The sequence below is a fragment of the Scyliorhinus torazame genome, chromosome 8, assembly GCF_047496885.1.
Source record: "Scyliorhinus torazame isolate Kashiwa2021f chromosome 8, sScyTor2.1, whole genome shotgun sequence".
Taxonomy (NCBI): Eukaryota; Metazoa; Chordata; class Chondrichthyes; order Carcharhiniformes; family Scyliorhinidae; genus Scyliorhinus; species Scyliorhinus torazame.
Window position 1 is genome coordinate 29,423,776 of NC_092714.1, and position 24,047 is coordinate 29,447,822.

A 24,047-nucleotide genomic window follows, 5' to 3' on the forward strand; every position below is an offset into this window, starting at 1 on the left:
GACTGTGCTGGGAAGTGAGTTAGACTCTCATCGGTGACAGTGCTGGAAAGTGAGTTAGAACCCTCATCGGTGACTGTGCTGGGAAGTGAGTTAGACTCTCATCGGTGACTGTGCTGGGAAGTGAGTTAGACCCTCATCGGTGACTGTGCCGGAAAGTGAGTTAGACCCTCATCGGTAACTGTGCCGGAAAGTGAGTTAGAGCCTCATCGGTGACTGTGCTGGAAAGTGAGTTAGACTCTCATCGGTGACAGTGCTGGAAAGTGAGTTAGGCCCCCATCGGTGTCTGTTCTGGAAAGTGAGTTCGACCATCATCGGTGACTGTGCCGGAAAGTGAGTTAGACCCTCATCGGTGACTGTGCCGGAAAGTGAGTTAGACCCTCATCGGTGACAGTGCTGGAAGTGAGTTAGGCCCCCATCGGTGACAGTGCTGGAAAGTGAGTCAGACCCCCATCGGTGACTGTGCTATGAAGTGAGTTAGACCCCCATTAGTGACTGTGCTGGAAGTGAGTTAGACCCACATAAATGACTGTTCTGGAAAGTGAGTTAGGCCCCCATTGGTGACTGTGCTGGAAAGTGTGTTGGACCCAATTCGGTGACAGTGCTGGTAGTAAGTTAGACCCTCATCGGTGACTGTGCTGGAAAGTGAATTAGACCCCCATCGATGACTGTGCTATGAAGTGGGTTAGACCCCCATCGGTGACTGTGCTTTGAAGTGAGTTAGACCCCCATTGGTGACTGTGCTGGAATGGGAGTTAGACCCCCAACGGTGACTATGCTGTAAAGTGAGTTAGATCCTCATCGGTGACTGTGCTGGAAATTGAGTTAGACACCCATTGGTGACTGTGCTGGAAAGTGAATTAGACCCCCATCGGTGACTGTGCTGGAAAGTGAGTTAGACCATCATCGGTGACTGTGCCGGAAAGTGAGTTAGACCCTCATCAGTGACTGTGCTGGAAAGTGAGTTAGGCCCCCATCGGTGACTGTGCTGGAAAGTGAGTTAGGCCCCCATCGGTGACTGTGCTATGAAGTGGGTTAGACCCCCATCGGTGACTGTGCTTTGAAGTGAGTTAGACCCCCATTGGTGACTGTGCTGGAAGTGAGTTAGACCCACATAAGTGACTGTTCTGGAAAGTGAGTTAGGCCCCCATCGGTGACTGTGCTGGAAAGTGAATTAGACCCCCATTGGTGACAGTGCTCGAAAGTGAGTTAGACCCCCATCGGTGACTGTGCTGGAAAGTGAGTTAGACCCCCATCGGTGACTGTGCTGGAAAGTGAGTTAGGCCCCCATCGGTGACGGTGCTATGAAGTGGGTTAGACCCCCATCGGTGACTGTGCTTTGAAGTGAGTTAGACCCCCATTGGTGACTGTGCTGGAATGGGAGTTAGACCCCCAACGGTGACTGTGCTGTAAAGTGAGTTAGACCCCCATTGGTGACTGTGCTGGAAATTGAGTTAGACCCCCATCGGTGACTGTGCGGGAATGTGAGTTAGATCCTCATCGGTGACTGTGCTGGAAATTGAGTTAGACCCCCATCGGTGACTGTTCTGGAAAGTGAGTTAGATCCTCATCGGTGACTGTGCTGGAAAGTGAGTTAGACCCTCATCGGTGACTGTGCTGGAAAGTGAGTTATAGGCCCCCATTGGTGACTGTGCTGGAAAGTGAATTAGACACCCATTGGTGACTGTGCTGGAAAGTGGGTTAGACCCTCATCGGTGACAGTGCTGGAAAGTGAGTTAGACCCCCATCGGTGACTGTGCTATGAAGTGGGTAAGACACCCATCGGTGACTGTGCTATGAAGTGAGTTAGACCCCCATTGGTGACTGTGCTGGAATGGGAGTTAGACCCCCAACGGTGACTGTGCCGGAAAGTGAGTTAGACCCCCATCGGTGACTGTGCGGGAATGTGAGTTAGACCCCCATCGGTGACTGTGCTGGAATGTGTGTTAGACCCTCATCGGTGACTGTGCTGGAAAGTGAGTTAGACCCTCATCGGTGACTGTGCGGGAATGTGAGTTAGACCCTCATTGGTGACTGTGCTGGAAATTGAGTTAGACCCTCATCGGTGACTGTGCTGGAAAGTGAATTAGACCCTCATCAGTGACTGTGCGGGAAAGTGAGTTATAGGCCCCCATCGGTGACTGTGCTGGAAAGTGAGTTAGACCCTCATCGGTGACTGTGCTGGAAAGTGAATTAGACCCTCATCAGTGACTGTGCGGGAAAGTGAGTTATAGGCCCCCATCGGTGACTGTGCTGGAAAGTGAGTTAGACCCCCATCGGTGACTGTTCTGGAAAGTGAGTTAGACCCCCATCGGTGACTGTGCTGGAAAGTGAGTTAGACCCCCATCGGTGACTGTGCTGGAAAGTGAGTTAGACCCCCATCGGTGACTGTGCTGGAAAGTGAATTAGACCCTCATCGGTGACTGTGCGGGAAAGTGAGTTATAGGCCCCCATCGGTGACTGTGCTGGAAGTGAGTTAGACCCCCATCGGTGACTGTGCTGGAAAGTGAGTCAGACCCTCATCGGTGACTGTTCTGGAAAGTGAGTTAGACCCTCATTGGTGACTGTGCTGGAAAGTGAGTTAGACCCCCATCGGTGACTGTGCTGGAAAGTGAGTTAGACCCTCATCGGTGACTGCCGGAAAGTGAGTGAGACCCCCATCGGTTTCTGTGCTGGGAAGTGAGTTAGACCCTCATCGGTGACTGTGCCGGAAAGTGAGTTAGATCCTCATCGGTGACTGTGCCGGAAAGTGAGTTAGACCCCCATCGGTGACTGTTCTGGAAAGTGAGTTAGACCCCCATTCGTCACTGTGCTGGAAAGTGAGTTAGACCCCCATCGGTGACTGTGCTGGATTGTGAGTTAGACCCTCATCGGTGACTGTGCTGGAAAGTGAGTTAGACCCCCATCGGTGACTGTGCTGGATTGTGAGTTAGACCCTCATCGGTGACTGTGCTGGAAAGTGAGTTAGACCCCCATCGGTGACTGTGCTGGATAGTGAGTTAGACCCCCATCGGTGACTGTGCTATGAAGTGAGTTAGACCCCCATCGGTGACTGTGCTATGAAGTGAGTTAGACCCCCAACGGTGACTGTGCCGGAAAGTGAGTTCGACCCCCATCAGTGACTGTGCGGGAATGTGAGTTAGGCCCCCATTGGTGACTGTGCTGGAAAGTGAGTTAGACCCCCATCGGTGACTGCGCTGGAAAGTGAGTTAGACCCCCATCGGTGACTGTTCTGGAAAGTGAGTTAGACCCTCATCGGTGACTGTTCTGGAAAGTGAGTTAAGATCTGTTGGCCACAACACTGTTGGCCCATCGCATTACCCATTGTGAGGAGATCACAAATCATCAGATTCCCAGAGCAGCAAGTGCATTTGCTTCTTTCAATATGATGGAATGTAAGTGGTGTAAAATAGACTTGTTGCAACTTGCAAGCAAAGCACAAAGAAGAAACATTGTGACAAAGCATGCTGACAAACACAGTAACAATGCGAATAAATAATCCTGAACTTGATTTGCACCTTGTGCTCCTGATTTATGTAAACCTATCTGTAGGAATTCAGGACTACAGCAGAAGGCAAGTATTGACAACAAACAGCCCATTGACGTGCAAATCCGGAAAGGTTTTCCTAACTGTTCTGCTGTGACTATATATGTGTAAATTCACACATTTCTTTGTGTGAGTGTATGATTGTCTATAATGAAATCTGCATTGAATTCATTAATTCTCTTCTCAATTTTACAGACGCTTGCTGTAAATGTGGGAGATGCATATTTGTGTATTGCCGTTCAAGTGGGTAGTTAAAATTCCTCTTTGTGCTGACCTGTTCCATGCCTGTTCCACAGGTTCTGATTTTAACCACTGCTTCTGGGGTCTTTCTTTTGATATGCAGACAAGGCTCAGCTAGCACCAACGGGACCCAACTGCTTTCTTACCCAGAGGCCTAGATGGGAAGGACATCGGGGCTTTCCTCTCAGATTAACCTCTGCTGGAGGAAAAGCTGGAGCCAGGAGAAGCCCCAAAATGTACATGGAACCTCAGAAACCTCCCCCCTCTAGGTGTATTGTCAATGCTCTCCAGGTTATTGATCCACTCCCCAGAAGTATCTCCCCTATCTATCAAAACCTCTCCTCATCTTGAAATTATCTTTTAGGTTATCTCTTAATCTGATCTATCCCAAGGATAACAGTTCTAACTTTTTCAACCTCTCTCCATAACTACAGCCCTACGTTTCCAGTATCATGCTGGTAAACCTCCTCTGTGCCCTTTCTAGGTGCAACTGGCGCATCTTCCCTGGAATGCGGTGCATGGAATTGTCCACAATCGTCCAGCTGATTTTGAATCCGTGGATTATGAAGTGGGAGCACGATCTCTTTGTGCTTGTATTCTAAATGACTATTTATAAACCGAAGTGCGGCACGGTGGCAGAGTGGTTAGCACACCTGCCTCACAGCGTCAGGGACCCGGGTTCGATTCCGACCTTGGGTGACTGTCTGTGCGGAGTCTGCACTTTCTCCCCATGTCTGCGTGGGTTTCCTCCGGGTGCTCCGGTTTCCTCCCACAGTCAAAAGATGTGCAGGTTAGGTGGATTGGCCATGCTAATATTGCCCAAAAACGTTAGATGGGGTTCTGGGGATAGGGGTGGTGCTTGGGCCTTGGTAGGGTGCTCTATCGGAGCAAGGGCCAGTACAGACTCGAAGGGCCGAATTGCCTCCTTCTGCACCGTAGGGATTCTATGAACATTCTGTTTGATTCATAACCACTTTATCCATTTAATTCACCTTTAAGGATTTGTGTAAATGACAGCAAGTTCTTTCTGCTTATCTCCACTTTACAAAATAGTGTCATTTATAGTACGTGGTCCTCACTTTCTTTTATTGACTTTCTCCTTGGATTTTATCATAGAATACCTACAGTACAGAAGGAGACCATTCGACCCATCAAGTCTGCACCGACCCTCCAAAAGACCACCCTAACTAGGCCCAATCTTTGCCCTATTCCTGCAACCCCATCCTAAGGTTCAATTTAGCATGGCCAATCCACCTAACCTGTAAATCTTTGGATTGTGGGAGGAAACCGGAGCATCCAGAGGAAACCCACGCAGACAAGAGGAGAATGTGTAAACTCCACACAGACAGTCAACTGTGGTTGGAATCAAACCCGGGCCCCTAATGCTGAGGCAGCACTGCCAACCATTGTGCCACCGTGCGATTTGATGGACATAATGTCTTCCTTCTGTTCTGTAATACCACATGGGACCAGGAGGGAGCAGGCATGCTTCTGCTGAGGCAGCTAGGAAGGTTTATGCCTCCTCTGCCCAGAGCTTCCAATCATCCTCCGACCCCCGCCGCCCCGCCCCCCCAGAAAAAAAGATTAAAAAAAACAGGTGAGATGCCATCAATAATGTTATGCACAACGTGAACCCAAAGCTTCAAATCAGTCGAAGTTTGCTCAGAAAAAACTAGAACAGCCTTCAGCACCTTAAATGATTAAATAACGAAAGTAATTCACAAAAAGCTTTTACTTTAGCAACTATTAATATGCCCACAATTACAGCTGTTACAGCGTGACACAGTACATCCTTTGAAATTTTAGAATACATGAGGTAATCTCCTGTGGTGCCACCCACTGACAATAAAAAAACTCTTCCCTTGTCTCTCTGATGCATTCTCTCTAATTCCATCTCCCTTTCTCTCAATCTTTTTCCTTTTTTTGCAATTAAGGGGAAATTCAGCGTGGCCAATCCACCTACACCCGGCACATCTTTGGGTTGTGGGGGTGAAGCCCACGCAGACACGGGGAGAATGTGCCAACTCCACCCGGACAGTGACACGGGGCCGGGATCGAACCCGGGTCATCGGCGTCGTGAGGCACCAATGCTAAGCACTGCGTCCCAATCTTTTTCTGTATCTGCTATTTGTTTTTACCCTACTCCTCTTCCTTCTTCTCTTCTCCCTGCTTGACTCTTGCACATTTTATTTTGGTGCATCTAAGAATCAAGACCTTGGATTTTTTTCCCCCAAAACTCCAAAATCCAGGGTGGGATTTTCTGGTCCTTCCTGTTGGTGGAATCTTCTTGTCGTGCCGAAGGCGATTTCCCCACGGCGGGACGGTGAACCACACAAAATGCCGTGGTCATTCGTGGTACCGGAAGATCCTGCCGCTGGCTAATGGTGAGTTGCCTCCGTCACTGGAAAACCTGCCGTGGGGGGAGGGGGAGGGGGGAATCCCGCCCCCATTATGCAAAAGGCCAAATCAACGACCTTAAAGTTTGACTCCTTGAAGCTTTTAACAGTGAGTTCAGAGCTGTTTACAGTCCTGAAGTTTCATACTTCCTCTCTTTTTTGGAATTTTGACCTGGGGAGGAGTGGTGAAGGACTGGGTTTCCCCTGTTTTAACTCGGGTGTTTATAACACTAAGCTAAGGAGTGGAGCAGATGTGGGCTGGGCCTGATAATATTGCCTGAGCTCAGGCCTACAGTGGGGAGGAATCCAAACAAGAAGTGAAACTGGAGAAGGAATAGGCCACTCAGCCTCTCGGGCCTACTTTCCTGTACAGTGAGAGAAGGGCTGACCTGGTTATGGCCTTAATTTAGTGGAACAAATTAATTCTTGTCTGCTTCCCATAACCTTTGACCCTCCCCGTCAATCAACCACGCAGCCTTGAATATATTCATTTACCCAGCCCCCACTGTTTGTTCAGGGACAGAATTCCAAACACTAATGACCTTCAGAGAGAAGAAATTACTCTCCTCCTGTCATAAATGGGGGACCCTTGTCTTGACGCTGTGCCCCGAGCTCTACGTTCCCTCACGAGGAGAAACATCCTCTCAGCAACCCCCTGTCAAACCCCCTCGGTATCCTATATGTCCCAACAAGATCACCTCTTTTAAACTCAAATAAATATAGTCTCAACCTGCTCAACCTTTTCTCATCAGACAACCCCTTCTTCCCAGGAATTAGTCGACCAAACCTTCTCTGTACTGCTTCCAAGTCAAGAATGTTCCTCCTGAAGTAAGGTGACCAAACCCGCACTCAGAACTCTAGTGTTTATTCATTGAAGAGGCAAAATTTAGTGTTGCCAATCCACCTATCCTGCCCATGTTTGGGTTGTGGGGGTGAGGCCCACGCAGACACAGGGAGAATGTGCAAACTCCATATGGACAGTGACCCGGGGCTGAGGTTGAGCCTGGGACCTTGGCACCATGAGGCAGCAGTGCTGACCACTGCACCACAGGGTTTAAAAAAATTAATTTATAGGATGTGGGAGTCGCAGGCTGGGCTAGCATTTATTGCTAGCCCAGCCTGATTGTGTGGTTCCACCAAGACTTCCCTACTGGAAGGGGGCACTGTAGCACAGTGGTTAGCACTGTTGCTTCATGGTCCCAGGTTCAATGCCCGGCTTGGGTCACTGTCTGTGCGGAGTCTGCACGTTCTCCCCGTGTCTGCGTGGGTTTCCTCCGGGTGCTCCGGTTTCCTCCCACAAGTCCCGAAAGAAGTGCTGTTAGGTAATTTGGACATTCTGAATTCTCCCTCTGTGTGCCTGAATGTGGCGACTAGGGGCTTTTCACAGTAACTTCATTGCAGTGTTAATGTAAGCCTACTTGTGGAATAAAGATTATTATTTTTAAGATTATTATTATTTTATATTTTACCCCCCCCTTGCAATAAACGTTCAATTTGCACTCCTAATACCTGCAGTACCTGCATTCTGTCATTTTGTGAGTCATGTACAATGGATTCCTGCGCGATGATCCCAAAGGAGAGCTGTAGAAAGGCAGAACGTGAGGGAAAACAGAACGTGAGGGAAAACAGAATCGGGGTAGGAAGTGCCACACTGTTAATGTCACCAGATTAACAATCCAGAGGCCCAGGCAAATGCTCTGGGGTGAAATATTCAAATTCCACCAATTCAATTCATAAATCTGGACTTGAAAGCTGGTCTTGGGAATGTTGACCATGGAACTATCATCGATTGTCTGGTTCACAAATGTCCTTTCGGGAAGGAAATCTGCCATCCATGCCTGGCCTACATTTGATTCCAGACACACAGCAATGTGGTTGACTTCTAAATGCACTCTGAAATGGCCTAGCAAGCCACTCAGTTGTATCAAACCCCAGTTAAATCTCAATGGAATGAAACTGGACAACTCACCCAGCATTGACCCATGCTTCAGAATTGGCAATGACAAATCCAGCCCTGTTGACCCTGCAGAGATCTACTTACTAACATCTGGGGTCTTGTGCCAAAATTGGGAGAGCTATCTCACAGACTACTGCTTTGACAGAACCTTCCAAACCCAGGGTCTCTGCAACCGAGAAAATGAAGGGCAGCAATAGCATGGGAACACCGCCAGCAGCAGGTGGCCCTCCAAGCCACCCACCATTCTGACTTGGAATTATATCTTTGCTGTTCCTTCACTGTCGCGAGGTCAAAATCCTAGAACTCCCTCCTTCACAGCCCTATGGGCGTACCTACACCAGATGGCAGGCAGTGGTTAAAGGAGGTGGTTCATCACCACCTTGTCAAGCGCACTTAGGGATGGGCAATAAACGCCGGCCTAGCCAGCGAAGCCCACATACCATAAATAAAAAAACAACAGCTCAAGAATTAAATTAGTCAATAAATGGGAGCCTTATCAACCACACCTTCATCCTGTGGGTGAATGAAAAATGGAAGCAAAATGCAAAAGAGCTGATATTCCCCATGGATTAATCACATCAATTCTTAGCATCTTTGGTCTGAGTTGCCCTGAGGATTGTGTTTTGTTCTGTCTGAAACAAGAGCTGGAACAAGTCAATGTTCTTGATTTTGTGTCGCATGGCGACGCTGGAATGATTGAAAGCTGGCATTTTCTTTTTGTGAATTATCAAACTATTTGTGTAATTATTATGTGCTGAAGTTTATTATTATATAGATCGTGGCGTGGGTGAGGAACTGTCAGTACTCCGCAAAATTTTCTTTCCATTGAATATAATTGTTAACTTTTGAGACTGATTGATGAGATTTAATAGAGAGTCTAATTTTAGATCTGATTCGTCAATGGGATTATGCTCGATAATTAGATTGGCTCCTGTTTTTGAACAGCAGCTTGCGGGGGACTACAATTGGTTGGGGAAATGGGTGGATTGAATTGGCAATGATCTGATTGGTGGAAGGGAAATGCACTCTTCAATTCTGACATAAGAGGCTCAAGACGGTTTGAAGATACATCTGCAAGAGGCACCGCAGCAACTCGCCACAGTTCCTTTGACAACACCTTACAAATCCATGACCTCTACCAAGCACAAGGACGGGAGACATATGGGAAGACATGACCTGCAAGTTCCCCTCCAAGCCACTCACCGTCCTGACTTGGAAATATATCCATTCCTTCAGCGTCAGTTGGTCAAAATTCTTAAAAATTGACTTCTTTGATCTCCCTGTTTTAATATTTCCTTATAATTTAGTAATATTTATTGTCACAAGTAGGCTTACATTAACACTGCAATGACCCTCTTATAGACTGACCTCATTAACACCCCTGTATGCTTCACTCGATGCCGGTGTTTAAGTAGTTACATTGTGTACCTTGTGTTGCCCTATTATGTATTTCCTTTTCTTTTCACGTACTTAATCATCTGTTGAGCTGCTCTGCGGCAACTTTTCACTGTACCTCGGTACATGTGACGATAAACAAAATCAATCAAATCAAGTTACTGTGAAAAGCCCCTAGTCACCATATTCCGGCGCCTGTTCGGGTACACTGAGGGAGAATTCAGAATGTCCAAATTACCTAACAAGCACGTCTTTTGGGACTTGTGGGAGGAAACCGGAGCACCCGGAGGAAATCCACGCAGACGCAGGGAGAACATGCAGACTCCGCACAGACAGTGACCCAAGCCAGGAATCGAACCTGGGACCCTGGAGCTGTGAAGCAACAGTGCAAACCACTGTGCTACCCCGCTGCCCAACTATGAGGCCCAGTGTTCAATATTTTTAAAAAATGCTCCTGTGAAGTTTATTAGGATGTTTCACCATGTTAGAGATGCTTTATAAATGCACGTTATTGATGTTGTTGATATAAAATATCCAAATATCCATTTTAACCTTCTAAGTAGTGATTTTGCTTTGTGCTGAGTAGGCAGTGCAGTGCTAATAATGTGCACACACTTTCTTTTCTATATTCGTGGACTTTCCCCCAAACAATGAATTTTCTAATATTCATCATTATTACACAAATTAATCATTCTCTTCTGTAAACTGGAAGTGCGAGGCACGAGCAACACTATTTGTTATCATGGGAGGGAGCTGGGAGATAACGCTGTCACCATGACATTTCTGAGTAACCTCATAAACATTATTTTAATGATACGTGGCAACATTTTTAATACCAATATTAACAATAAAGTAATAACTGTTTCATACTGAGTAATTGATTAGACAGGTTTGGGTGAGCTGCGATGTTTAAAGACGGGTTTTTCATAAAGCTCATTAGAACTTTCACGACAGGAGGTTCATGACAGGAACATGGGGGCGAAAAAAAACCAGGCGGCACGGTGGCACAGTGGTTAGCACTGCTGGCTCACAGCTCCAGGGTCCCGGGTTCATTTCCAGCCGGGGATGACTGTGTGGTGTTTGCACTTTCTCCCTGTGTCTGCGTGGGTTTCCTCCGGTTTCCTCCCACAGTCCAAAGATGTGCAGGTTAGGTGGATTGGCCATGCTAAATTGCCCCTTCGGGTCCAAAAGATTAGGTGGGGTTACTGTGTTATGGGGATAGGGTGGAGACATGAGTTTGAGTAGTGTGCTCTTTCCAAGGGCTGGTGCAGATTCGATGGGGGAATGGCCTCCTTCTGCACTGTAAATTCTTAAAAGAAAAATTATCAATTCAGTTCCTGTCCTGTATTACCTTTTACCCAACACTGTGTAGTGATCTGTATATCTGCTGGTATGTAAGGGTTAACATCTGTATATTAGTGCCACAACCACTAGATGGCAGCACCAGATTTATGCTTATAAACTACACTCAGAGGAGATTCCAATCTCTTCGTATCAGGAGTGACTAGTGAACAGAGTGTCAGAGATATAGCTTAGTGAGCAGGTCTAGTTAAACATTAATCTTCAGTTATAGTTATAGAATACTTATATTCGTTATTCAATAAATGTTATTTGCTAATTTGAAGACTGATAGTTTTACTGAACTAAAACCATTAGACCATTCTGGAAGTGAGCAAAAGAGTAACAAGATATCACTATCACGTAATATAACATGGTACCAGATTTTGGCTTCAAATAAAACTAGCTAGATAGAAAAAGAAGATAAAGAAAAGAAATTAGTAGTAGCTATTTAACTGCCAAAGCATCGCAGCAAATGGATCCTTTGCAGAAAACCACCTTGATGGACCACACACAAGCTCCACATCACCTCAAGACAACCAGTAATCTAAACTCTAATTGGAAACTGTTTAAGCAACAATTTCAAATCTACTTAGAAGCTACTGATTTAACTACCGCAACTGATGCTATAAAAATTGCATTGCTTCTATCAATGGCAGAACAGCATGCAATTGAAATATATAATTCATTTCAATATTCTGAAGGTCAAGACAAAGTCAAATTTGACGTAATGTTCAGTAAATTTATTGACCGCAAAGTACAGACAAATGAAATATTTGAACGTTTCATATTCAACAAAAGATTGCAGAAAACAGAGAATCATTTACATGCTTTGTCACAGATCTAAAACTGCTAGCTCAATCTTGCAACTTTGCAGCACTGCATGACTTGTTAAGCCATGATCAAATTGTATATGGTATAAATGATGAAAATTTAAGAGAAAGGCTTTTAAGACAGCAAGATTGAACATTCCAATTAGCCATAGAAAAATGCTTATGAACAGAGCAAGAATCAATACAATGAATATTATACCCATGAAAAAGGCGCGAAAATCCACCACGAGGTTGAGTGTGTAAAAATGGTGTTGCAATCGATGCAAAAGCACGTTTCGGATGGCAGCCATCTTGCGCGCGTGCACTCGAACCCTGCACGTGCACACTTCATCAGAAAATGCGAGACGGAAGAGAACCGGTCTGTGCATGCACGGAGGTGACTCATGCGTCAAAACGTCGACGTCATGACGTGTTTTAGATGCGAGACCGTCCATTTAAAGAGGAAATGTCGCTCAAGGTGTCGAGGCCCCAGGTTCGATCCTGGCTCTGGGTCACTGTCCGTGTGAAGTTTGCACATTCTCCCCATGTTGCGTGGGTTTTGTCGCTACAACACAAAGATGTGCAAGGTAGGTGGATTGGCCACACTAAATTGGCCCTTAATTGGAAAAATGAATTGGGTACTAAAAGTTTTCACAAAAAAAATAAAGAGGAAATGTCCAGCTCATGGTAAATAATGTTCTAAGTCTCTTCAAAGTCGGGGGCGTGACCCGCGGGCGGGTGTTAGGAGGGTCACGGAGCCATTGTCCGCGGCGCTCCCGATCACGCAAATCCCTGCGCAGCAGCCGGCTTTTCATACCGCCGGCTGCAAGCGGCCGCGAACATGTTAAAAATAAAATTTGGTCGCATTGCGCATGCGCGCACGATGATCGGCGCGCATGCGCAGTGCGGCCGCTATTTTTTAAAACGGTTGCAGCTTTTCGTTTTACAAGTTCTGTAGTGGTTTTTATTCATTTATTTTATTCATTTAATTTTTATTTGTTTCATTTATTTTATTCATTTTATTTTTTTTACAAGTTCGGGGGGGTTTATTAATTTTTTTCATTTATTTTACTCATTTTATTATTTTTTTTACAAGTTTGGGGGGGGGGGGCGGTTTATTTGATAACATTTTACAGGAAAGAAATTCAGAACTTTGGACAGATGGAGACTCCATACTTTCCGACACCGGAAGGCTTCACCTTCATCCAACAGGTTCCATTGGAGGAGCGTGTACGAGGGCCAAAGGGACCCAAAACCATTTCCTCCATTTTTGTCAACAGCAAACAAGGTAAGAGAAAATGGTGGGTCGCGCAGGTCGGCCAGCGTGGGTCCACAAGGTTGACCGATTGGTAAAAATGGGTCCCCAGAAAAAAAGTTTGAACAACACTGTTCTAAGTGTTGAAAACTAAATCATTATGCATCACAGTGTAGATCTTCTCTCCAATTTCAGACTCCGAAACAAAAATACAGGAACATCAACGTTCGGAGTGTGGATTCAACAGAGAAAGAAACCAAAGAGAATTTTTCATCACACTATGACAATTTTTCACTCGAAAATACATTTTTCGTGTGAATCATAGAAAGATGTGAGGAACCTGAAGAAGCGCCAAGCAATTCTCATCAAGTCAATTCTATCAACACTAACAATGAATGGAATTCTGTCGTTCAAGTTAACAATTGTCCTATTTTGTTTAAACTTGACACAGGAGCTTCAGCAAATCTACTGTCAAGATTGGATCTCAGTAAGATTCCAGGAGAACCTGAGATACTTCCAGCTACATGTAGACTGAAGGAGTACAACAGCAACCTGATCTCTTCAATAGGATCATGCCATTTCAAAGTCTCGAACAATAAAATCAAGAAATTATTAAGATTTGAAATCGTAAACAATGATAAATCTTCACTTTTAGGTGCACAAACATGCAAAGACTTGCAGCTTGTACAAATAATATACACAGCAACTCAATTTACACCAAGTTTGGATGAAGAAATCCAACAAATCTTACAACAGTACCCTGACGTATTCAGAGGCATGGGCACATTACTGTTCCAGTATAAAATGTTACTCAGGAAGGATGCCAAGCCAGTTATTCAGCCGCCTGGGCGAATTCCTGCTCCTTTGGGAGAAAGCTTAAAACAAGAACTCAACCAACTTCAAACCCAAGGTATTATATCTCGAGTCACACAACCGACTGACTGGGTCAGCTCATTGGTTTGCATAAAATATCCGTCAGGAGACCTTCGCATCTGCATTGATCCTAAAGATCTCAATAAGAATATATGAAGGGAACACTATCCCATACCAAAGTGCAAAGAAATCACAATTGAGATGGCAAAGGCTCGCATCTTCATGAAGTTAGACGCGTCACAGGGATTTTGGCAAATGCAACTCGACAACTTGCGCAAACTATTATGTACTTTCAACACCCCCTTTGGACGATTTTGCTTCAACCGTATGCCGTTTGGTATCATATCAGCATCTGAGATATTCCACAGGATCATAGAGCAAATGACAGAAGGAATTGAAGGTGTGAGGGTGTACGTTGACGACATCATCATTTGGTCCACAACCAGGGAAGAACACATTCACCATTTAAAACAAGTATTCGAACGCATCAACAAGTTTGAACTCAAACTGAATCAAGCAAAGTGCACATTTGCACTGTCTTCATTGAAATTCTTGGGAGATACCATTTCTCATCAAGGTGTCAGACCTGATGATCATAAGATAGCAGCAATACAGAACATGAAAATTCCAGAAGACAAGAAAGCTGTTCTTAGATTTTTGGGCTTCGTCAATTTTCTTGGCAAGTTTATCTGCAACTTGTCAGCAAGAACAACTGCATTGAGAAATCTAATCAGAAAATCGACTATTTTTGTGTGGACGCAGTCATCAAAAGGAGTGGACAGATCTCAAAACACAACTTATGACTGCACCAATACTCGCTTTCTTCAATTCGAAAGGAGCAACTAAAATATCCACTGATGCAAGTCAGGATGGGATAGGCACAGTTCTCTTACAAGATGAACATTCTGATTGGATATCTGTAGCATATGCTTCAAGAGCAATGACAGCAACAGAGTGCAGATACGCAGAAATAGAGAAGGAATGTCTAGGTCTATTGACAGGAATACTCAAATTCCATGATTATGTCTATGGACTCCCAACCTTCACAGTTGAAATAGATCACAGGCTGTCGGTCCACATCATTGACAAAAATCTAAACGATATGACACCCAGACTTCAGCGGATAATGATGAAATTATGAAGGTATGATTTCAATTTATACACCTGTGAAAGAGCTAACAATTAAAGACACTTTATCATGTTCCATTGCAACAGATAGCACACCAATGGAATTCATACGAGATGGAGAAGCTCAGGCTCAACTCCGCGCGGAGAACTTACCTGCATCAGATGAAAAGCTACAATTAATTAAGTCAGAGACGAAGAAGGACGCTACACTTCAAAGGGTCATGCACCATCTACAACTTGGTGGCTGAAGGGGCGATGTCCTCAATACCGTAAAATACAATCACATTTAACAACAGTTAATGGTCTATTATTGAGACTAGGCCAAATTGTTATCCCACAATGTCTTCGATCCGACATTCTAGAAAAAATTCACGAGAGACACCTCGGTATCGGAAAATGTAAAGGAAGAGCACGACAGGCAGTCTACTGGCCGGGGATAAACAGGGACATCACTGACATGATAACAACCTGCGAAACCTTTCAAAGACACCAACCTGCCCAATGCAAGGAGACCCTTCAATAGCACGAACTGATCACATCTCCTTGGACCAAAGTAGGGATCGACCTTTTCCATTGAACTGGTCGAGACTACGTCTTACTAATGGATTAGTATTCTAACTACCCAGAAGTTATGAAACTTCCAGACTTGACATCAAATTCAGTAATAAAAGCGTGTAAAGAAACTTTCTCAAGGCATGGAATACTGGATACAGTAATGTCGGACAATGGTCCATGTTTTGCAAGTTTGGAATGGTCAGAAGTCCTGAAGAAATATAATTTCAGGCATGTGACATCCGGTCCTCACTGCCCTCAGTCCAACGGCAAGGTGGAGAAGGATGTTCACATAATCAAACAGTTGATTAGTAAAGCAAATGACTCAATGTCAGACATCCATCTTGCTTTATTGTCAATACAGAGCTACACCTCTATCTTCAGGACTCTCGCCAGCTCAAGTGTTATTCGACAGGGATCTCAGAACTACCTTACCAGCGATCAGACTGCAGAATCCAGACCATTTGCCTGTTCTGAAGAAGATTGAAGAACAACGTTCAAAGCAAAAATCGTGCTATGACCAACATACAGCTCAATTGGAACCACTGACAAAGGATGACCTTGTCAGAATCAAAAATCCAGAAGTAGGATGGTCTGCTCCAGCTACATTCATTAAGCAAGCAGCTCCACGTTCCTACATTGTAAAATCAGCAGAAGGCATGATTTTTTGATGTAAGAGACGTGCTTTGCAGAAAATTAGGCCTCAACAACCAATTTTTCCAAATTTAAACTTCAATGACTCATTTAAACTTCAATGACTCATAAACCAGCAGGGGCTGGTTTAGCACACTGGGCTAAATCACTGGCTTTTAAAGCAAATCAAGCAGGCCAGCAGCACGGTTCAATTCCTGTACCAGCCTCCCCGAACAGGCACTGGAATGTGGCGACTAGGGGCTTTTCACAGTAACTTCATTGAAGCCTACTTGTGGCGATTTTCATTTTCATTTCATTTTGTGACAATCTACTGCATACCAGAAAATCAGATTACATCCACAAGATTGTCAAAGTTTCAGATTCACCACCTCGTCAGTTAAGAAGATCGACACGACAAAGAAAATCTAATAGACTGAACTTATAAAATACTGTATTATTGTGTATAGTCGTTACTCACGTTTTGCTTGTACAAATATACATCTCATGATTTATACTTATTTTGTTATACAATTTTCTCTGTCGCATAGATATGTTGAAAAAAGGGGGATGTAGTGATCTGGATATCTGCTGGTATGAAAGGGTTTAACATCTGTATAATAGTGCTAGACAACCACTAGGTCGCAGGACCAGATCTGTGTATATAGACTGCACTCAGAGGAGATTCCGGCCTCTTCGTATCAGGAGTGACTAGTGAACAGAATGTTAGAGATATAGCTTAGTTGGCAAGTGTAGTTAATCATTATATATACTTATTCTTATTTACCTAATCTTCAGTTATAGTTGTAGAAGAGTGAACAAACTCATAGATATTTATATTCGTTATTCAATAAATGTTATTTGCTTAATTTGAAGACTGACAGTTTTACTGAACAACAGCCATCAGACTATTCTGGAAGTAAGCAAAAGAGTAACAAGATATTACTATCACATAGTATAACGCACCGACCAGTCCAATGTTTAAAATAAAATTGATATGAATTGCTTGTTCCATGCATTGTACTCTCTTCATAAAATGGTGGTGTGATGGTGGAGGCGAAACTGGAACATAGATAAAAGCAGCACCACTTGTGAAGTGTTTTCATTAGGTGGCTAATAATGCTATTGTTAAACCTTAAAAAACAAAAGGATGGCTTGCTATATATAGCACTCTATTGAAAGGAAATCTCTGAAAACACCTCAAATGCAATGAATTACATTGGGGAAAGTGACGGTTGCTTTGTAGGCAATGTCAATGCTCATTTCACAAAATATATTTAGACAATATTTTTAAACGTAGAGAAAAAAAGTTTAAATGGAAGTCATACTCTGGATTCTCAGGTATGAGGTTCATTGATATTATCCATTCATTTTCTCAGAGAAAGAAACTAAATAATACGAGTGGTGTAAAATGTAATGATAATCCAGTGAAAACCTGATTTCAAAACAACAACAACAAAAATTCTTGCATTTATATAGTGCCTTTTTCTGTCATGGAAACATTTTACAGTGGTTCATACTGTATGTTATTTTTTAAGCACAGTAACTGTTATGTAGGTAAATCTGCCATCCATTGTGTGCCAACTCGACCCTAGAAATAACAATGAAGCAAATTTTATGTTAATATGTTTTGGTGATATCGTTTAACACGGCGCAATGTTAGCTAGGCATTCAGGAGAATTCCTGTTCTTCAAATAAGGTCATGAAATGTTAATATCTGACAAAAAGTGCAGCTTAACATTGCCTCTGAGAATACAGCATGTGCTAGACCTAAACTGAAGCATCATCTTCGGGTCCAGAATCCTGCAGCTTCTTTCCTAACAGCACAGTGGGTGTACCAACGCCAGATGGACTGCAGTGGTTCAAGATGGCAGCTCACCGCCACCTTCCCAAGGGCAATTAGAGATGGTCAATAAACATTGGCCTAGCCAGTGACGCCCACATACAGTGAAAGAATAATTAGGAGGAAGACTGCCATTTATATGGCAACTTTTTGAAACCTCAAGACACCTCAATGTGCTTTAGAGCTAATAATGTGCGTTTTGAAATGGGGGCACTGTCATGATTTAGGAAATGCAACAACCTCTTTATGCACACAAGCTTCCACAAGCAGCAATTTAATAATGGCCATGTAACCTGATTTCAAGATACCCGTCGATGGATAAATATTTGTCAAAACAACAGAACTCTCCGCTTTTCTTCAAAATAATGTTGTGGAATATTTTATATCCACCTGTAAGGGAAGATGGGAACATGGTTTAATGTTACATTGGACGGGATGACTCCTCCAAAACGTGCATCACTCTTTCAGTACTGCACTGAAATATTGGCGTAGGTTGTCTGCTCAAAGATCCTGCAGTGAGACTCAAACCCACAGCCCCTCTGATGAGTGAACTGCCACTGAGATTAGTTTGTAAAATTTGGGATCCGTGTAATATGTCAGAAATAAATTTAGTTCAATGACTCCACTTGACAACACAGTTTTTTTGCAAAACAGCTGTGCTGAAAAATGTTTTGCTCTCGTCTTTCCATATTGTGGAACAGAGATGAATCCTTCAGTAGGTGGCTCTTTATAACACATTGCTACACATTATGAACACCTCCCGCCATAAACATCTTGCCACGCTCAGTCCTTGTGGTTCCAATCCATAAAGGGAATCTCTAAATGCAACAGATGAGTTAAGATGACATTAAGTAGGGGAAGTGGAAGCAAAATGATAGTGTTAAGGCAGTGTACAGCTCTGGTGTGAGATGTCACTGACAGGAGATGAAAGATCTGTTTACCTTCGCTACCACTGTCAACACTGGCTGCTCCCAGGTCACAGAGAGGTCAGATGCAGTGTAATTTGCATTTACATGGCCTTAGCCCTCAACCTCCGGAATGGCACGCTCTACTGTACTAATAATGGCAAATTGACATATTAGAGCCAGTGAATGAGCACATCTCTGCTCTGGGTCCATACTATTTTTTAATCTTTATTGTCATAAGTTGGCTTACAATGAGTTACTGTGAAAAGCCCTAGTCGTCACATTCCAGCGCCTGTTCGGGTATACCGAGGGAGAATTCAGAATGTCCAAATTACCTAACAGCACGTCTTTCGGGAAATGTGGGAGGAAATCGGAGCACCCGAGGAAACCCACGCAGACACAGGGAGAACATGCAGACTCCACACGGACAGTGAGCCAAGCCGGGAATCGAACCTGGGACCCTGGAGCTGTGAAGCATTTCATCAAGAACGTTCATCCAAAAAGATGCAGATGTTTCTGAGAACACATTTGTGGTGCTGTCTGGCAATCATGCAATTGGGGATTTGACAAATGGGAAGTCGAAAAGCAAACAGCAGTCAGATTTAGCTGCAATGATCATGCCAAAAAAAACAATCAAAATAATATCAGTTTTCAGAACTGCAAAAATTCCCAAGTGTCAAAGGCAAAGTTAAGAAATGTGCATTCAAATTGAAACTGCTCAGCTTCCTTAAGAACAATTAAAGCAACATTCGAGTTGAGTTTCCTTTTTGTGACTAAGTGTAAGTACAGACCTGGAGATGAGATGTTTTTGGGAATAAAGCGGTTATTTTATACTCGAATCTGCAGTTTTTCAAGAGGCAGCCAAGTGTCAAATCTATAGTCTAAGTCTACTCGATTGAGTTTGAATTAAAGCTTAATGAGCTCTTTTAAGCTCGTCCAAAACCTCCCCGATGTAAATATCTGTATGGGTTCATCATGAAAGTACATTGGATTTACAGAACAAGATGCTGTTGTTTATACTTCTCAAGAGTTTACTCCCACCCTAACTCATCTAAAATAGAAAGAAAAAATGCTGGAAATCTGGCAGCATCTGTGGAGTTAACATTTCCACCCTTTATCAGAACAGGGGAAGGGTAGAAATGTGATGTGTTTTATGCTGTTGTAAAGGGCAGAGGGGCAAGTGGAAGCAAAATGGAAGGCCAGGGATCGGTTGGAGGTGGGGAGAGATTACATGACAAGGGATGTAATGGAAAACAAGACAGAAGGAGTGGTAATGATAGCATTAAAGATTAAAGTAGGTGTTAATAGTGGAATAAAGGTCAGCAATGTCTGCAAGCAGAATAGCAGAATGTGTTAACAGTAGGAAAAGGGTAGGGACTGTTTGAAGGCAAAAACATGAGAATTAGATACAAACTGGCACTGGAAGTGGGGTGGGGTTGAAAATAGTGGACAGAGTTCATGATCTGATGCTGTTGAACCCTACTCTTTTTAAAAATTAATTTACGGGATGTGGCCGGCACTGGTTAGGCCAGCATATATTCCCCGTCTCTAGTTGCCCTTCAGAAGGTGGTGAACATTGAACATAGAACATACAGTGGAGAAGAAGGCCATTCGTCCCATCGAGTCTGCACCGACCCACTTAAGCCCTTACTTCCACCCTATCCTCCGAACCCAATAACCCCTCCTAATCTTTTTGCACACTAAGGCCAATGTAGGATGGCCAATCCACCTAACCTGCACGTCTTTAGACTGTGGGAGGAAACCGGAGCACCCGGAGGAAACCCACGCAGACACGGAGAGAACGTGCACAGACAGTGTCCCAGCAGGGAATTGAACCTTGAAGGCCTGCAGCGGTTCAAGAAGGCAACTTGGACCCATGCTGCCCGATGGTGGTGAGTTGCCTTCTTGAACCGCTGCAGGCCTTCAAGTGTAGGTACACCCACTGTGCTGTTAGGGAGGGAGTTCCAGGATGTTGTCCCAGTGACAGGGAAGGAATGGCGATATATTTCCAAGTCAGGGTGGTGATTGATTTGGACGGGAACCTTCAGGTGGTGGGGTTTCCAGGTATCTGCTGCTCATATCCTTCTAGATGCTGGTGGTCGTGGATTTGGAACACGTGGATTTGGTGGTCTCAGGAACATTGTTGAGTTACTGCAGTGCATGCTGTAGATGGTACACACGGCTGCCACTGTTTGTCGGTGGTGGAGGGTTTAAATGTTTGTGGAAGAGGGAGCTATCAATCGGGCTGCTTTGTCCTGGATGGTGTTGAGCTTCTTGAGCGTTGCTGGAGCTGCACTCATCCAGGCAAGTGGAGAGTATTCCATTATACTCCTGACTTGTGCCTTGTAAATGGTTGACGGGCTTTGGGGAGTCAGGAGGTGAGTTCCTCACCTTTGACCTGCCCTGGTACTCACAGCATTAATGTGGCTAGTCCAGTTCAGTTTCGGATCAATAGTAACCCCGAGGATGTTGATTGTGGGGGATTTAACAATGATAATGCCATTGAATGCCAAGGGGCGGTGGTTAGATCCTCTCTTGTAGGAGATAGTCATTGCCTGGCACGTGTGTGACGCAAATGTAACTTGCCACTTGTCAGCCCAGCCTTATTATTGTCTAGGTTTTGCTGCATTTGGACATGGACTGCTTCATTATCTGAGGAGTCGCGAATGGTGCTGAACATGGTGCGGTCATCCACAAATATCCCCACTTCTGACCTTATGATGAAAGGGAGGTCATTGATGAAGCAGCTGAAGATGGTTGGGCCTTGGACACTACCCTGAGGAACTCCTGTACCTTTCTCTTCTACTCTTCCTTACACACCTTCCCTGTTACCAATCTACATGTTTGCAAGCAGGCTAAAGAAGGGACTGGCTTAAAAAACTCCAAAATGATCAATTACGGTCTATAAATAATGCTGTTTTTTTGTAGTAACTGGTAGTCTCTCCTACCGTACAAATTTCGACCAAAAGTTATTTCTGCCTGGATTTGATTTTTTTTTAAAAATTGTGCCCGTGGGGCAAATTGGGACAGACGTGTTAGCCTTTATAACGAAGCTAGCGATGGAGGAACAGCACCGCTTTAATCTCTACACGCTGAATCGAAAAGTGAGTGGGCGTTGTCCAAATACAACCACCATGTTTCCCGTGTGTTATGTAATCCCTCACAAGGTCCGACTGCAGCCCAGTGAGCTGCCACTCCGCCACTCTCTGCCTGTCTAATTCAGCCGTCACACATCGATCGCTTTGATTCTTTACGTTTAAAGAAGTCAGCAGCCCCCTTGTCCACTTCAGGAACTGTCACGCCCCAGAAACCGTCATGAATGAGCTTTTGGAAAATTGGCCTTGGCGAGTCATTCTGCTCGTGTTGCCTGTTTTCTTTTAGGCAAAAGGAGCTGCATGCAAGCTGCATGGATTATTTTTTTAAAATATTATGCATCGCCCATGCTTCCCCAAATCCCCCATCCGAAGGGGCATCTATCCACAAACCTCACCCATTCGGGGTAGATTAACCCCCCACACACACTGTAATTATAAAACTAATGGGACTGGGCCACGCTTGCTGTCAAATGTAACACAGGAGCAGCATCGTCTTGGAGATTGTCAGAAAAAGAGAAATCCCATTTTATGGGCAATTAATTCACAACTCCACCCCCCCAACCCTTTTTAAAATGGCAATCTATTTGGAAAACGGCGTTGTTTTTTACTCGAGTTCCGGGGTTGCTGTTGTGGCTGGTTGGGAATTTTCAATGAAGTTTACAATGAAGGCTTCATCAGGGAAACGGCTGAGAGAAACTTTCAATGTTTGGGTAGCAATTGCTTTATCGATTGGATACATCTCCCTGGCAGCGCTCCAGAGCGCAACTCAATCACTCCCCCGGGACTGAAACTGACCCGTTCAGTTACTTCCCCCCTTCCCCTCGCCACCCCCTTCCCCTCCCCCCCTTCTCCCCCTCCCCTCCCACCATCCCGCTGCTGAGCAGAAAGCGCTGTCCCCGGTGCTGATGCCGACACTGTAGCCATGGAGACACCAGGCAGCCTGACCAGAAATGGGAAGCTCTCCGTGAGCAAGAGATCTGACAATACTTCTATCACCCTCTGTCTGCATACATTAAGCTCTCCCATATTCTGCCCGCACATTCATGCACCCGCGTTAGCATTAATAACCCCCCCCCCCAACCCACCACCCACCTACTCCCATCTCATAACTGTAACCTGGGCTTAACACTGCTGCTCTAGACTGTATTTAAGAATGGTAGCTGACATAATCCAATAGCGTTTTAGAGGGAAAAAATGTAATAGCCTCCGCCTTTTAACTAAATATTACAAATGTGTGCCCCCCCCCCCCCCCCATGCTCCTCTTCTTCTATCCTGAATCGTCACTTGAATGTACAATGGACTCTGGCATCCAAATAGCACAAAATATAAATTGTGGAACTTGTTTTCCTGCCCCCCAGCCTCTCTAATTTATTTATGTATTGATCTTCTGTGTTCTCTATTCATCCTAATCGCCCCCCCCCCCCCAAACACACGATAAAACATCATCGAGACACCGCAGGTAAACTGACTGCAGTGCAATGCAAGAATAGAAATCTCAGCGAGCATTTTACCCATTCTAACAATGTCACTTTCACTCGGTCGCGATCATTCCCTCTTCCTCCCACCCCCTCGCCCCTTTCGCGCTCTCTCTCTCTATTACAACACACACACACATTTGGTCCGGAGTTTGAGAAAGGTTAAAGGACTCACCGAAAAATCGGGGGCATTCACATCACAGCCCAGGGTGTTGAGGGGCAGATCCGAGATGCCCCTTCACCATTGCCAGCCACAAGAGTTGGGCAAAGGGGGGAGGAATCGATGCAGACTCTGTATTGGCACAAGGGGGAGGAGGGAGAGAGGGAGGGGGGGGGGGGGGGGGAGGGGGAGGATGTTGGGGATCCAACATCAAACGGAAAAGAAATGAAAGAGAAAAAAAAACAGCATCCAAATGTCCACGTAAAGGAAACGTCACTAAAACCGCGGATTAAATGAATTCTTCAGAGTTGAACATGGACATGAACATTGAACCAGCGAACAAAGCAACCTGCGAAAAATGACTGAGCACAGCGCCCTGTGCTGGAACATAAGAGAAAGTGATCTCCAGATTGCTAAGAAAGCCGGCAGATGGGGAGGAGAAAGTGTAT

The 24,047-nt window shown here is 44.7% G+C and overlaps 1 protein-coding gene across 3 annotated transcripts in view; it reads right to left on the reverse strand.

Moving 5' to 3' along the window:
• The window catches only part of LOC140427710 (G protein-activated inward rectifier potassium channel 2-like), a 281,740-nt gene extending 257,998 nt beyond the window's left edge, over positions 1-23,742 (reverse strand). Inside the window, exons 1-2 of one of the 3 annotated variants that reach the window (XM_072513243.1) lie at positions 23,614-23,735; positions 7,699-7,761 (exon numbers count right to left, since the gene is read on the reverse strand). The gene's annotated coding sequence lies outside the window, so the exon portion shown is untranslated. Of the gene's footprint in view, positions 1-7,698; positions 7,762-23,613 lie in introns of all 3 variants that reach the window. The other 2 variants (XM_072513241.1, XM_072513242.1) reach the window with 2 other exon arrangements.
• Between the last annotated feature and the right edge of the window lie 305 nt (positions 23,743-24,047).